Raw genomic sequence first — 10,890 nt, forward strand, 5'->3', positions numbered from 1 at the left:
ACTCACTTTTTTTGGTTGATTTTTCTTTGTTAAATGGCATTTAAATATATAAAATAAATATCAAAAATATAAGTCTATGTTTTACTATGGTTGCAAATATCAAAAAATTTCTATATGTGACACGGCACCAGAGTTAAGCTAGGGTTTTTCAAAATGCTGACACGTCGAGCTCAAAAGGTTCGCCATCACTGCTCTTACTGCTTGGCCAGTGGTTTCATCAGCCATGCCAAAGGATTGAAGTCTCCACAGAAACCCACAAGGACAGGGGCCAGAGACTTTCCAGGTTGGGAAACACGTGGAGATTCTGGGAGAGTGGCAGACTGGGAGAGGGCAGGGAAGCTCTGAGCTCCTTCCCCATACCTTGCCCTATGCCTCTCTTCCTTTTGGATATTCTTGAGTTCTTTCCTTTTATAAGAAACCAGTAATCTAGCAAAGAAAATGTTTCTCTGAGTTCTGTGAGCTGCTTTTGCAAAATGGGAGGGGGGTCATGGGAACCTCTGATCAATTGTTCGGTCAGAAGCACAGGTGATGGCCTGGACTTGCAGTTGGCATCTGAAGTGGAGGACAATCTTATAGGACGGAGCCCTTACCCTGTGGAATCCAATGCCATGTTGGGGTAGATAGTGTCAAAATTGAGTTGAATTGTAGGATACTCAGCTGGTGTCCAAAAACTGCTTGATGTGGGATACCCCCCTGCCCCCACCCATCCACATTACAATTGGGTGTGGAACATTTTACATGGTTTAATTCAAACCCTAAATAGGGTAATATCAAACATTTATGTAGTATTTACTATGTGCTTGGAACTGTAACACATGCATTTCTCACACAATACTAAGAACCAAGTATTATTTGGAGGAAACTGAGGCACAAAAGGATTATGTAACTTGTTGATGGTCACTCAACTAATAGGCAGCGAGGCTAGGATTCAAAACCAGGCAGCCTGGCTTCAGAGTCTGTGCTCCTAACACGCTAAAATCACAACTCTCTCTCTTTTTTTTTAAAGAAATTCGATTTCATGTAGTCAAAATAAGCAAGGGTTTCCTAATATGCTCCATAAATCCCTTTTAAGTTGTCTATTTATGGACGAGGCTCTGCTGCACTGGGATGTACTGATGAGCTCCAGGAAGGACCACACACATGGGTGTGATGCCACAGTCAAATGCTGAGGGATGCCATACTTAGCACAAAGCCTGGGGTCATTGCATAATACTCTACACATAAGGATCTTCAGAAAAACATAATCCTTCCTAACGTTAGGCTCAGGAATAGTTACAATTGTTCTGAACAATGGGTTGGCTTTGAATAACTACTCCTTGGTTTAACAACTCTATAGCTGGCCTTGTGTCAGAGCATGTATCAGGTTATGCATTTTTCTATCTTTCTCACTCCAGGCTCTATTTTATGTCCTAACTTTTGCTCCCTTTCAGAGGATATCCTAATTCTTGTTATTTAAGGTATCTGGAATGCGTGAATACTTGTAAGTTTTTCTAAACACATTTTAGAGTAAGATCGGTCAATTAATTAATAAATTAATTGGGGAAGATATTCCACTAAGAGAAGATGGCCCAGAGAAGAAGAGAGAGACTTATAGACATCAGTTAAAATGCTCTCAGGAAAAAAACAAACACACAAACAAACAAAAATAAAACCTCTAAGAAGACCTAAAATTCAAGGCCATGCATTTTTATTCAACAAGAAGTCTGGAGGTTGCTCCTCCCAGGTTAGTGCATCAGCTCTGCATGACAGTGTGGAGGACGGGCATGTGACATTCTCCTGGACTCTGCCCTGGGATGGTCAGGTGGCTGCTGCCACTTCCTACATCACCTCCTCATGTGACTGCTTCCAAAGGTAGGAAAGCTCTTTTCAGATACCTTCCTGCTTTCATCCTGGAGGAAAACTCGTCTCAGAAGGACTCCAGAAGACTGCCTCTTATATCTCCTTGTTCAATCTATGTGACATGCCATTCTTGGTTGCCAGGGAAGCTTTTTCATCCCTTATAGCAGAAAGGCAAAATTGAAGCTAGGAACGGTTGTTAAGAAGCCAAATAATCTTGTCTGCCACAATAATTTAATAAAAAACACTGGTTATATAAAATATTTAACAATGGAGATGGAGTAATAACCAATCAGACCAAAGGATGGCCTTGCACCGCTGGTTAGAATCTAGTCTGCATGTCTGCATGTGTGTGTGTGTGTGGGGGGGGGGGGGGTCCACTTATACATTAGTTATAATTAGATTTGTACCAAACCATTAGCAAAACTCTCACAAGAATGTTTGTGTTAACTTTGTAGTTCTTCCCAGAGCAGAGCTTCTGTTGAATGCAGAGTTGAGGAGGGAGGTGCACTGGCTGTCAGCAGTCCATGGGGATATTCCTAGGTTACCTCAAGGTTGAAAGCCAGGCAGGTCAAGGCTATAGGTCCAGAATGATCATCTAACTTTGACAGAGCCTCTCTGAATCTGTTCTCTTTCTTTACTGGGTTTGAAAGCATTTAACTGCTAGCGAAATGTCTGATCAACATGGGTAATTTGTTGCAGCTGTAGTGTAGGGTTTCCCAAAATGTGATCTGCATCAGAATCCCCTAGGCATGCTTGTCTAAAATTCATTTCCCTGGATCCCATTCCAGACCTATAAATTCGATATTCTGATTCATTGATTTGGGGTAGGTCCCAAGTTTCTGCATTTTAAGCAAGACCTAAAGTTGGAAACCTACCAAGATTCCCCATAACCAAGACGGCCCTAAAAAAGATACCTATTTCAATAATTGGAGATGTGAGCATAAGTTAAATTTTGAGGATGATTACTTTTAATGCTGATGTTTTTTTTCTTCTTTCCTCAGTTCTTGTGTTTGACATTTGGCCTTGAAATTCTCATACAGATTCTGAAATTACATTCCTGGTTTCTCTTGGCTTGTGTCTATGTATGCAAAGCGAAAAATGAAATGTTCACTGAAAAGTGTTATATATAAATCACTTATTGGCCCTGCTTTGTTCCTTTCATCAATGAGGCCATATCTTAGAATAATTGTTTTAAATTACCAAAGCATGTTCCCCCACCCCCTAGGAGTTAAATAAAAACAGGCAAGCACAGACAAATACAAGAAGTACTACTTTATGAGTGGTTGAAATTCAGGTATTCTTTTATTAGACCACAGCAATATGAGACAGATTAAATTTCAAGCATGGAGACTTTTAGTATTGTTCCTGTGATTGCAAGGCATCCACAGGCATTCCCTTGCACTAATAATTACCCTCTCAGTTAATGCAATTGTTCCTAAAAATTAAACAGAAAGGTTCTAATAAAATTACAGTTTCTTTTTGTTTATCTCAACACTAGAGGATAAACTGTGGATTAATTAAATGCTCCTGCATCAGTTTCTATGTGGTATTGATTTTCAATTCAGAGTTAAAGCTTATGCTCTCACACTAAAAAGCCTGTTTATAAGATCATTTTTAATCCTCTTCTGAAAAGGTTTAATTTATAATGGAGTATGCTCTCTCCTCTGCTTTAATTGTTCACAATAAACAATGCAAATGGAAATGTCCTTTATAGCATGGAAAACTGGGATGAGAGAATTCTCACACACTGATTTTCAATATGTTCTTATGGTTTCTCCAGAAATAGCACTATATTTGAATAAGTGACCTCTCCCATTATAATGGAAACATGGAACAAAAGAATGAGGGCACAGGTTTCTATCCCAGAGGCAAGCCCACCACGACCCAACAGGATAATAAAGAGCAACAGTTTTGCTTAATGACTAAAATGAGTAATAATTCTGTTCAGGCTTTATTTCCCCTGCCTGTGCCTTCTCCTGGTCCCCTGCTTCCCTTTCCCTCTTCTAACCTCAATGTCTTCTCATCTCTTATTAATCCTTAAAAGTCCTTTGTAGAGTTTTTTTTAAAATATATTTGTATTGATTTCAGAGAGAGAGAGAGAGAAACATCAATTATGAGAGAGAATCATTGATCGGCTGCCCTCTGCACATCTCCTACTGGGGATTGAGCCTGAAACCTGGGCATGTTGCCTGACGAGGAATCAAACCATGATCTCCTGGTTCATAGGTCAATACTCAACCACAGAGCCACACTGGCTGGGCTAGAGTTTCTTTAGAAAAACACTGAGGCAATAAGAGAAAAAGAACTGAAATGGTAGTGAGTTGCAATAAATTGCAAGTTAAACAAACAAACAAAAAGTGTCCCTAATAATTTACTGCTCAAATTAAGCTGATAATGTTACTGTACACACGTATACACACACACACACACACACACACACACACACACACACACACACATACACACAAGTATATACAAAGCAAATAGAAAAGATAGGTCTTACTTAATTTACCCTTTTAAAAAGGGTATAACCTCACCTTTCACCATAAAAATGAAACAGTATATTAGCATGAAAAGCTTCTGTGCCTTCATTTTGCCTGGCTAGCTTGCGAGTTTCCATTTCTTTCATCTCCATTTCTACTTGTATTTATATCTTAACAGAAAAAGTCAAACCCATTCCAAATGGCCCTCGAAGCCATGATGTAGAATGGTGACTATTGATCAAAGGTAACCCCCTCTTCTCGAAGCCTGGTGGATGAGATCAGGATGGATTAAATAGATTTGGACCAAACCAACAATGCCGTCTTTGATTTATGAAACTCCAACTGTAAGCTCGGCATCAGACCAGAAACAATTTTGTTGGATGGTCTACCCAGGAAAGATGGCCAAGCCTCTCCTTTCCCAGCAAGGTAGCATCATGAAGGAAACCCCAGGCTCAGAAAGCTCACCACGTCTGGAGACCAGAAACTGGCCGGCTCACACAGGTTTTAAATATTTTTAATTCACTATCAACATTTAAAAACATGAGATTTAACATAGAAAAGCAAGATAGCAGATCTTTTTGGATAAAATGAAAACACATGGCAGCCCTGAGCCTGAATGTGGCAGTGACTGGCAAGAATGAAGTAGATGGTACCCATATGGGACAGATGTGGGCGCTGGGGCCTTCGCAGCCTCCACTCCTCCCTCCTGCCCAGGCCCTGCCCTCTCCATTCAATCACTGCCTGCCCGGCCTCCGCAGCCCTCTGGGTGTGTTTCCTGAAGTACGCCAGCGTCTGCACCTTTCCAGAGGCCTTTACATACCTTACCATGCGCTCGCCAAACTAGGTCTAGGAACCATATGTCACGGTGCAAAGTTATTACATTGTTATTATGTTCCCCTTCACCTTTTCACCCATCCCTTCATCCTGCATGCCATCAGCGTGCTTGTTGTTTCTATGAATCTGCTTTGGCTTTGTTCTGTTTGTTCGTTTTGACTTCCCTAATTTCACTATCTTGTACACCTGAAACAAACATAATATTGTCCTCCAACTATACTTTAATAAAAAATAAGCCCGGCCAGTGTGGGTCAGTGGTTGAGCATCGACCTATGAACCAGGAGGTCATGGTTCCATTCCCAGTCAGGGCACATGCTCAGGTTGGGGGCTCAATCCCCAGTAGGAGGCGTGCAGGAGGCAGCCAATCTGATTGCCTCTCATCACTGATGTTTCTATCTCTCTTTCCCTCTCCCTTCCTCCCTGAAATCAATAAAAATATATTTAAAAAATGAAATAAAACATCTAGTCCCCTCTACGCAAATGGGAATGGATCTCTGCTCTTTCCCTGCTATCTGCAGTCACTAAGTAAAATCGTTTTCACCACTTTAACATTTTTTAAAAAGGTAAAAGAAACAAAATAAACTGAAGGCCTTGACTGAAGTTGCAAGTGGACAGTTGAAGTCTGCTTATCCCTCAGTGGGGTAAAGAGGAGCCGAACCCAGGGAGTCACGCTCCCCACTCCAGACACAGTGAGCATGAATCCCGGAGGGCAGGGTGCGTGGGCAGATTCCTTACTAGCTCTGCTCTGTTTCCTCCCAATAAACTTAGAGTCTCATGCCAGAGATTACTAACCTTACAGGAAGGGCCAGGCCCAATTCCCGGGTCTGATGATACATGACTTAGCTCCACTATCTAACAAAGATTGCCCAAGAGCAGTGGCATACTAAGGGTGGGCCCAGGAGTGGCTGGCCCTGCTTCTGTTTGTAAGTCAGACTTAGCGCCCTGTGGATAGTGCTAAAACAATAGGAAAACTGACTAAAAGTCAGCCTCCTTTTAATAATTCTATGCACTAACAAATCTGAATAATGACAGTGATATAGAAATAGTCCTCTCTAAAAAAATGTTGTTGCTTAAGTTCTAAACAATTGCTGTAATTATCATTACACTAGAGGCCCAGTGCATGAAATTCATGTGGGGGGAGGGGGGTGTCCCTCAGCCCAGCCTGCACCCTCTCCAATCTGGGACCCCTCGAGGGATGTCTGACTGCCAGTTTAGGCCCAATCCTGGTGGGATCGGGCCTAAATGGGCAGCCGGACATCCCTCTCACAACCCAGGACTGCTGGCTCACAACCACTGGCCTGACTGCCTGCCTGATTGCCCCTAACCACTTCTTCCTGCCAGCCTGATCACCCCCTAACCACTCCCCTGCCAGTGTGATCAATGCCTAACTGCCTCCCCTACCTGCCTGGTCCCCCCCAACTGCCCTTCCCTGCAGGCCTGGTCACCCCTAACTGTCCTCCCCTACAGGCCTGGTCCCCCCCCCATCTGCCCTCCCCTGCAGGCCTGGTTGCCCCTAACTGCCCTCCCCTGCTGGCCATCTTTGACCACATGGGGGCAGCCATCTTGTGTGTTGGAGTGATGGTCAATTTTCATATTACCTCTTTATTATATAGGATTTTAAAAATTGTCCTAGCCTGTTTATCTCAGTGGTTAGAGTGCTGGCTCTCTGTAGGGTCTCAGATTTGGCTTAAGGGCATGTACCTCCATTGCAGGCTCAATCCCTGGCCCCAGCTGGGGCACCTGAGGGAGGCAACCAATCAATGTGTCTGTCTCACATCATTGTTTGTCTCTTTCTGTCTCTCCCCATCCCTTCCACTCTCTCTAAAAATCAATGGAAAATAATATTTTTGGGTGAGGATTAACAATATATATTGTCCCTAAAATGTATACATACACTTTGTATAATTATAAAGGCAGTGTTTATAAAAATACATTCTATTTTCAAAATTGAGCTATCAGCTGTTAAAGTATGTGTACATTTTTTTGGGACACCCTGTATATGTAACCAGAAAATTAGTAAATTTTATTATTTGCACATGAAACTCAAGAGAATCCTGTCAGAGAGCCCAACACAGAACACCTGCCCCAGCTATGTGCGTATTTGAGAGTAAGTTTGAAATCCTGGTTTCAGGCAAAGTTCCTGTTTCTAACCTCTGGGGAACACATTCCAGTTTAAACATTAGCTTGGAGATAAACAACGATGACACAGTGATTGCAAAGACAAGGAACAGAACTGGAGTGACTAATTCTGCCATTGTGGGGATTTTTAACTTATGCTTACAGTTCTTCAACTGCAAAGAAGTTTATCTAAAGCCCGTGGAATCAATCACACTACATTTTTGTTTATTTTTAAATTTCTTTTTCTTTTTTTTATTAATCCTCACCTAAGGATATTTTTCCCCCAGTGATTTTAAGAGAGAGTGGAAGGGAGGGGGAGAGACAGAGAGAGACACATTGATTGGTTGCTCTGGCATGCGCCACAACTGGGGCAGGGATCAAGCCTGCAACTGAGGTACATGCCTTTGACAAGAATCAAACCTGTGATTCTTCAGTCCATGAAATGATGCTCCAACCACTGAGCCAAACTGGGTGGGTAGGGCTTAAATTATTTTTCAATTACCACTGACATACAATATTATATTAGTTTCAGGTATGCAACATAATGATTACACATTTATATACTTTACAAAGTTATCTTAAATCTAGTATCTTAAAACAAATATATGGGTATTGCATTTGGGGGGGGGTTGTACAATGGAATTTTTTGTAATCTCTGCCAAATTTATCCTTGAATTTAAGGTTTTTCATAACTATTTCCATATATGTTGCTTCATGTGAAAGAAACATTTGAAATTAAAATGAATAAAGTGTGTTCTTTCATCAATTATGAGTGAAACAGATTGAAAAATCTAGCCATCCTCCTTTTTTCAGAATGTCTGAAGATTAATTTTGATGAAGTTATCAACAAATTGGCACAAATTAAGCCTCAAGAACAAACTTGTCATGCTATTATTTATTATTATGAGAGAACAATATGATGGCATACACTTTCCCCTTTATTCAAAAAGTATATTAAGGTAATCACAAAGTATTAATCCATTCATTACTCTTTCTTTTCTGACTATTGTTATTATGAATCTTTTACTTCAGAATTATTACTGAAAATTATTTTACCTAATAAAGAAGGGTGTTGTTAAAATAGGACAAGCTCTGGATGACAATTATGCTAGATCTTTCACTTTGTAAAGTACTATGTTCCACCTTTACCCTAAATGGAATTCCCATAACTTATCAGATATAAGTAGCAGATTTTCACCTGACCTGCATTTGGACTGAATTTAATGCCTAGTTGTTATCTACAATAGAATTCCCTGCACTGTGAAATTTTCCCAGAGGTCCTATTCCTGGAGAGTTTGCAAGTAATTCACTCTTTTTTAAAAAATGTTTTTATTGATTTTTGAGAGTGAGAGAAGAAGAGAGAGAGAAACATTGATGAGAGAGAAGAATCAATCAGCTGCCTCCTGCACACCCCCTACTGGGGATGGAGCTTGAAACCTGGGCATATGCCCTGACCAGGAATCAAACCAGCGACCTCTGAGTGCATGGGACGATGTTCAACCAACTAAGCCACACCGGCCGGGACAAGAAAGTTAACTCACTCTTCAGTTGATTCCATAGCACTCTGCCCACAAATAAATGTCATGAATAAATGTTTACATGGCCGTCCTTCCCAGTAAACATGAGCTCCTTTAACATAGGGAATGTACATTAATTATACTATTTCTACTACTTTTCAGGTACCTAATAAACTATATTGAGTGGATGAACGAATGAATGAACGAACAAACAGATGGATAGATAGCACTCACATGTGAGAACAACTCTTTGTGAATACAAGAGATTTACATTCCGACAAAATTAAACAAATACCTTTGAAAGGAGTGATTTTTTTAAGAGCATACTCTAACCCTAAAATACCATTGCTATCACTTTAAGACCACATGGCCCTGGCAGTGTCCTCATTGATCCCTGCATCTGTCTCTTGCTTCATCCATGTTTGGACAGAACAGACCCAAGGGCACCCCTTCTCGCAGTCTCTGACCGTCCTCCAGCCTCTTTCCCAGCCGCCACCTCCAGCACCATCTCAGCCATCCTCAGCCTCCAGGGCCAGTGGTTCTCAACCTTCTGGCCCTTGAAATACAGTTCCTCATGTTGTGACCCAACCATAAAATTATTTTCGTTGCTACTTCATAACCGTAATGTTGCTACTGTTATGAATCGTAATGTAAATATCTGATATGCAGGATGGTCTTAGGCGACCCCTGTGAAAGGGTCGACCGACCGCCAAAGGGGTCGCGACCCACAGGTTGAGAACCGCTGGTCCAGGCCAACCAGCACTGCTTTCTTAGCTGAACTCCTTACTGCCAAGCAACCATGAGCTCCCCAACTGTCAGCATTCCTCCACTGAGGCGGAGGCCACTGCCAACTGCCCGGCCAGCCTGCATCTGCGGGCCTCCGCACCTACCTCTCAGCTGCTAGTTCCACCCGAGGAGGAGCCACGGGCAACGAGCATCTCCCGAAGATGCAAAACTGTCGTGATGGCCGCGGGGTCCCTTTCCAGGACGTGCCGAAAGCTTCCCAAGAGGAGGGTGATCAAACTCAGGACGCCATGGAAGCCTCCGTGGCTTTAGAGAGGAACCTGAACCAGGCCCTTTGGCACCTGCGCGCCCTGGGTTCTGCCCTCAGGGACCCGCAGCTCCGCGACTTCGGGAGAACCACTTCCGGGGCGAGGAGGTGGAACTCATCAAGAAGATGGGCGACACCTGACTACACTCCACAGCCTGGCAGGCCGGCCCCCAGGATGCACAGGCGAGTATCTCTTGGAAATGCTCGCCTTCAAGCAGGACCAGGGGCCTTGGGAGCCCGGAGGCTTTGAGGGGCCCCTCTGCTCCCCGCCTGGCGCCTGGTTTCGGCCTCAGCCTTTCCCTGCAGCCACTACCCTGGAGCCCTCTACCATGCTGTGGACCAAATGGAGAAACAATGAGGCTTTTTGCAGCAAAAGACACAAAAGAAAACCACTTCTCACTTATGTTAATTATCAGGAAACCTAAACAAATTCTTTGGAAATCTTTGAATAGCCAGTAGCCAATCAACAATATTACGGCAGCCTGGCATAGTGCAGAGATTCTCAAACCCCAGATTCATTGCATACTACTTCATAGTTTTGGGTAAACTGTTTTACATTATTATTTATTTCTGTGATTATTTTTCTTTAAGTTTGCCCACTTTTTAAAACTTAAATACATAGTCTTAACCCTGTTGCAAGAAATAATATCCATAAACACTTCAGTTTTATGTGCCAGTTGTGTAATTTTTCTAATGCACACTAAAATAAACACAGAAATAGGAAATATATTGTGCCCATCCTAGAATTATCTAAGGATATACCATGGGAAACCCAGCACAGTAGAATGAACATAGGTTCCAGGATAAGATGAATGAGTGTTCAAGTCAAAGCTTTTCCATTTCCAAGGTGACTTAACCTCTTTAAAAGTCAAGTCTTTTTTTTTTTCTTTTTTTAATCCTCACCCAAGGGCATTTTTCCATTGAATTTTTAGAGAGAGTGGAAGGAAGGAGGAGGGAGAGCGAAACATCCATGTGAGAGAGACACAGAGATTGGTTGCCTCCTGCACGCGCCCTGACCAGGGCCCAGGCTGGGGAGGAGCCTGTAACC

This window comes from Myotis brandtii, unplaced genomic scaffold (assembly GCF_000412655.1).
Source record: "Myotis brandtii unplaced genomic scaffold, ASM41265v1 scaffold54, whole genome shotgun sequence".
NCBI classification, from domain to species: Eukaryota; Metazoa; Chordata; class Mammalia; order Chiroptera; family Vespertilionidae; genus Myotis; species Myotis brandtii.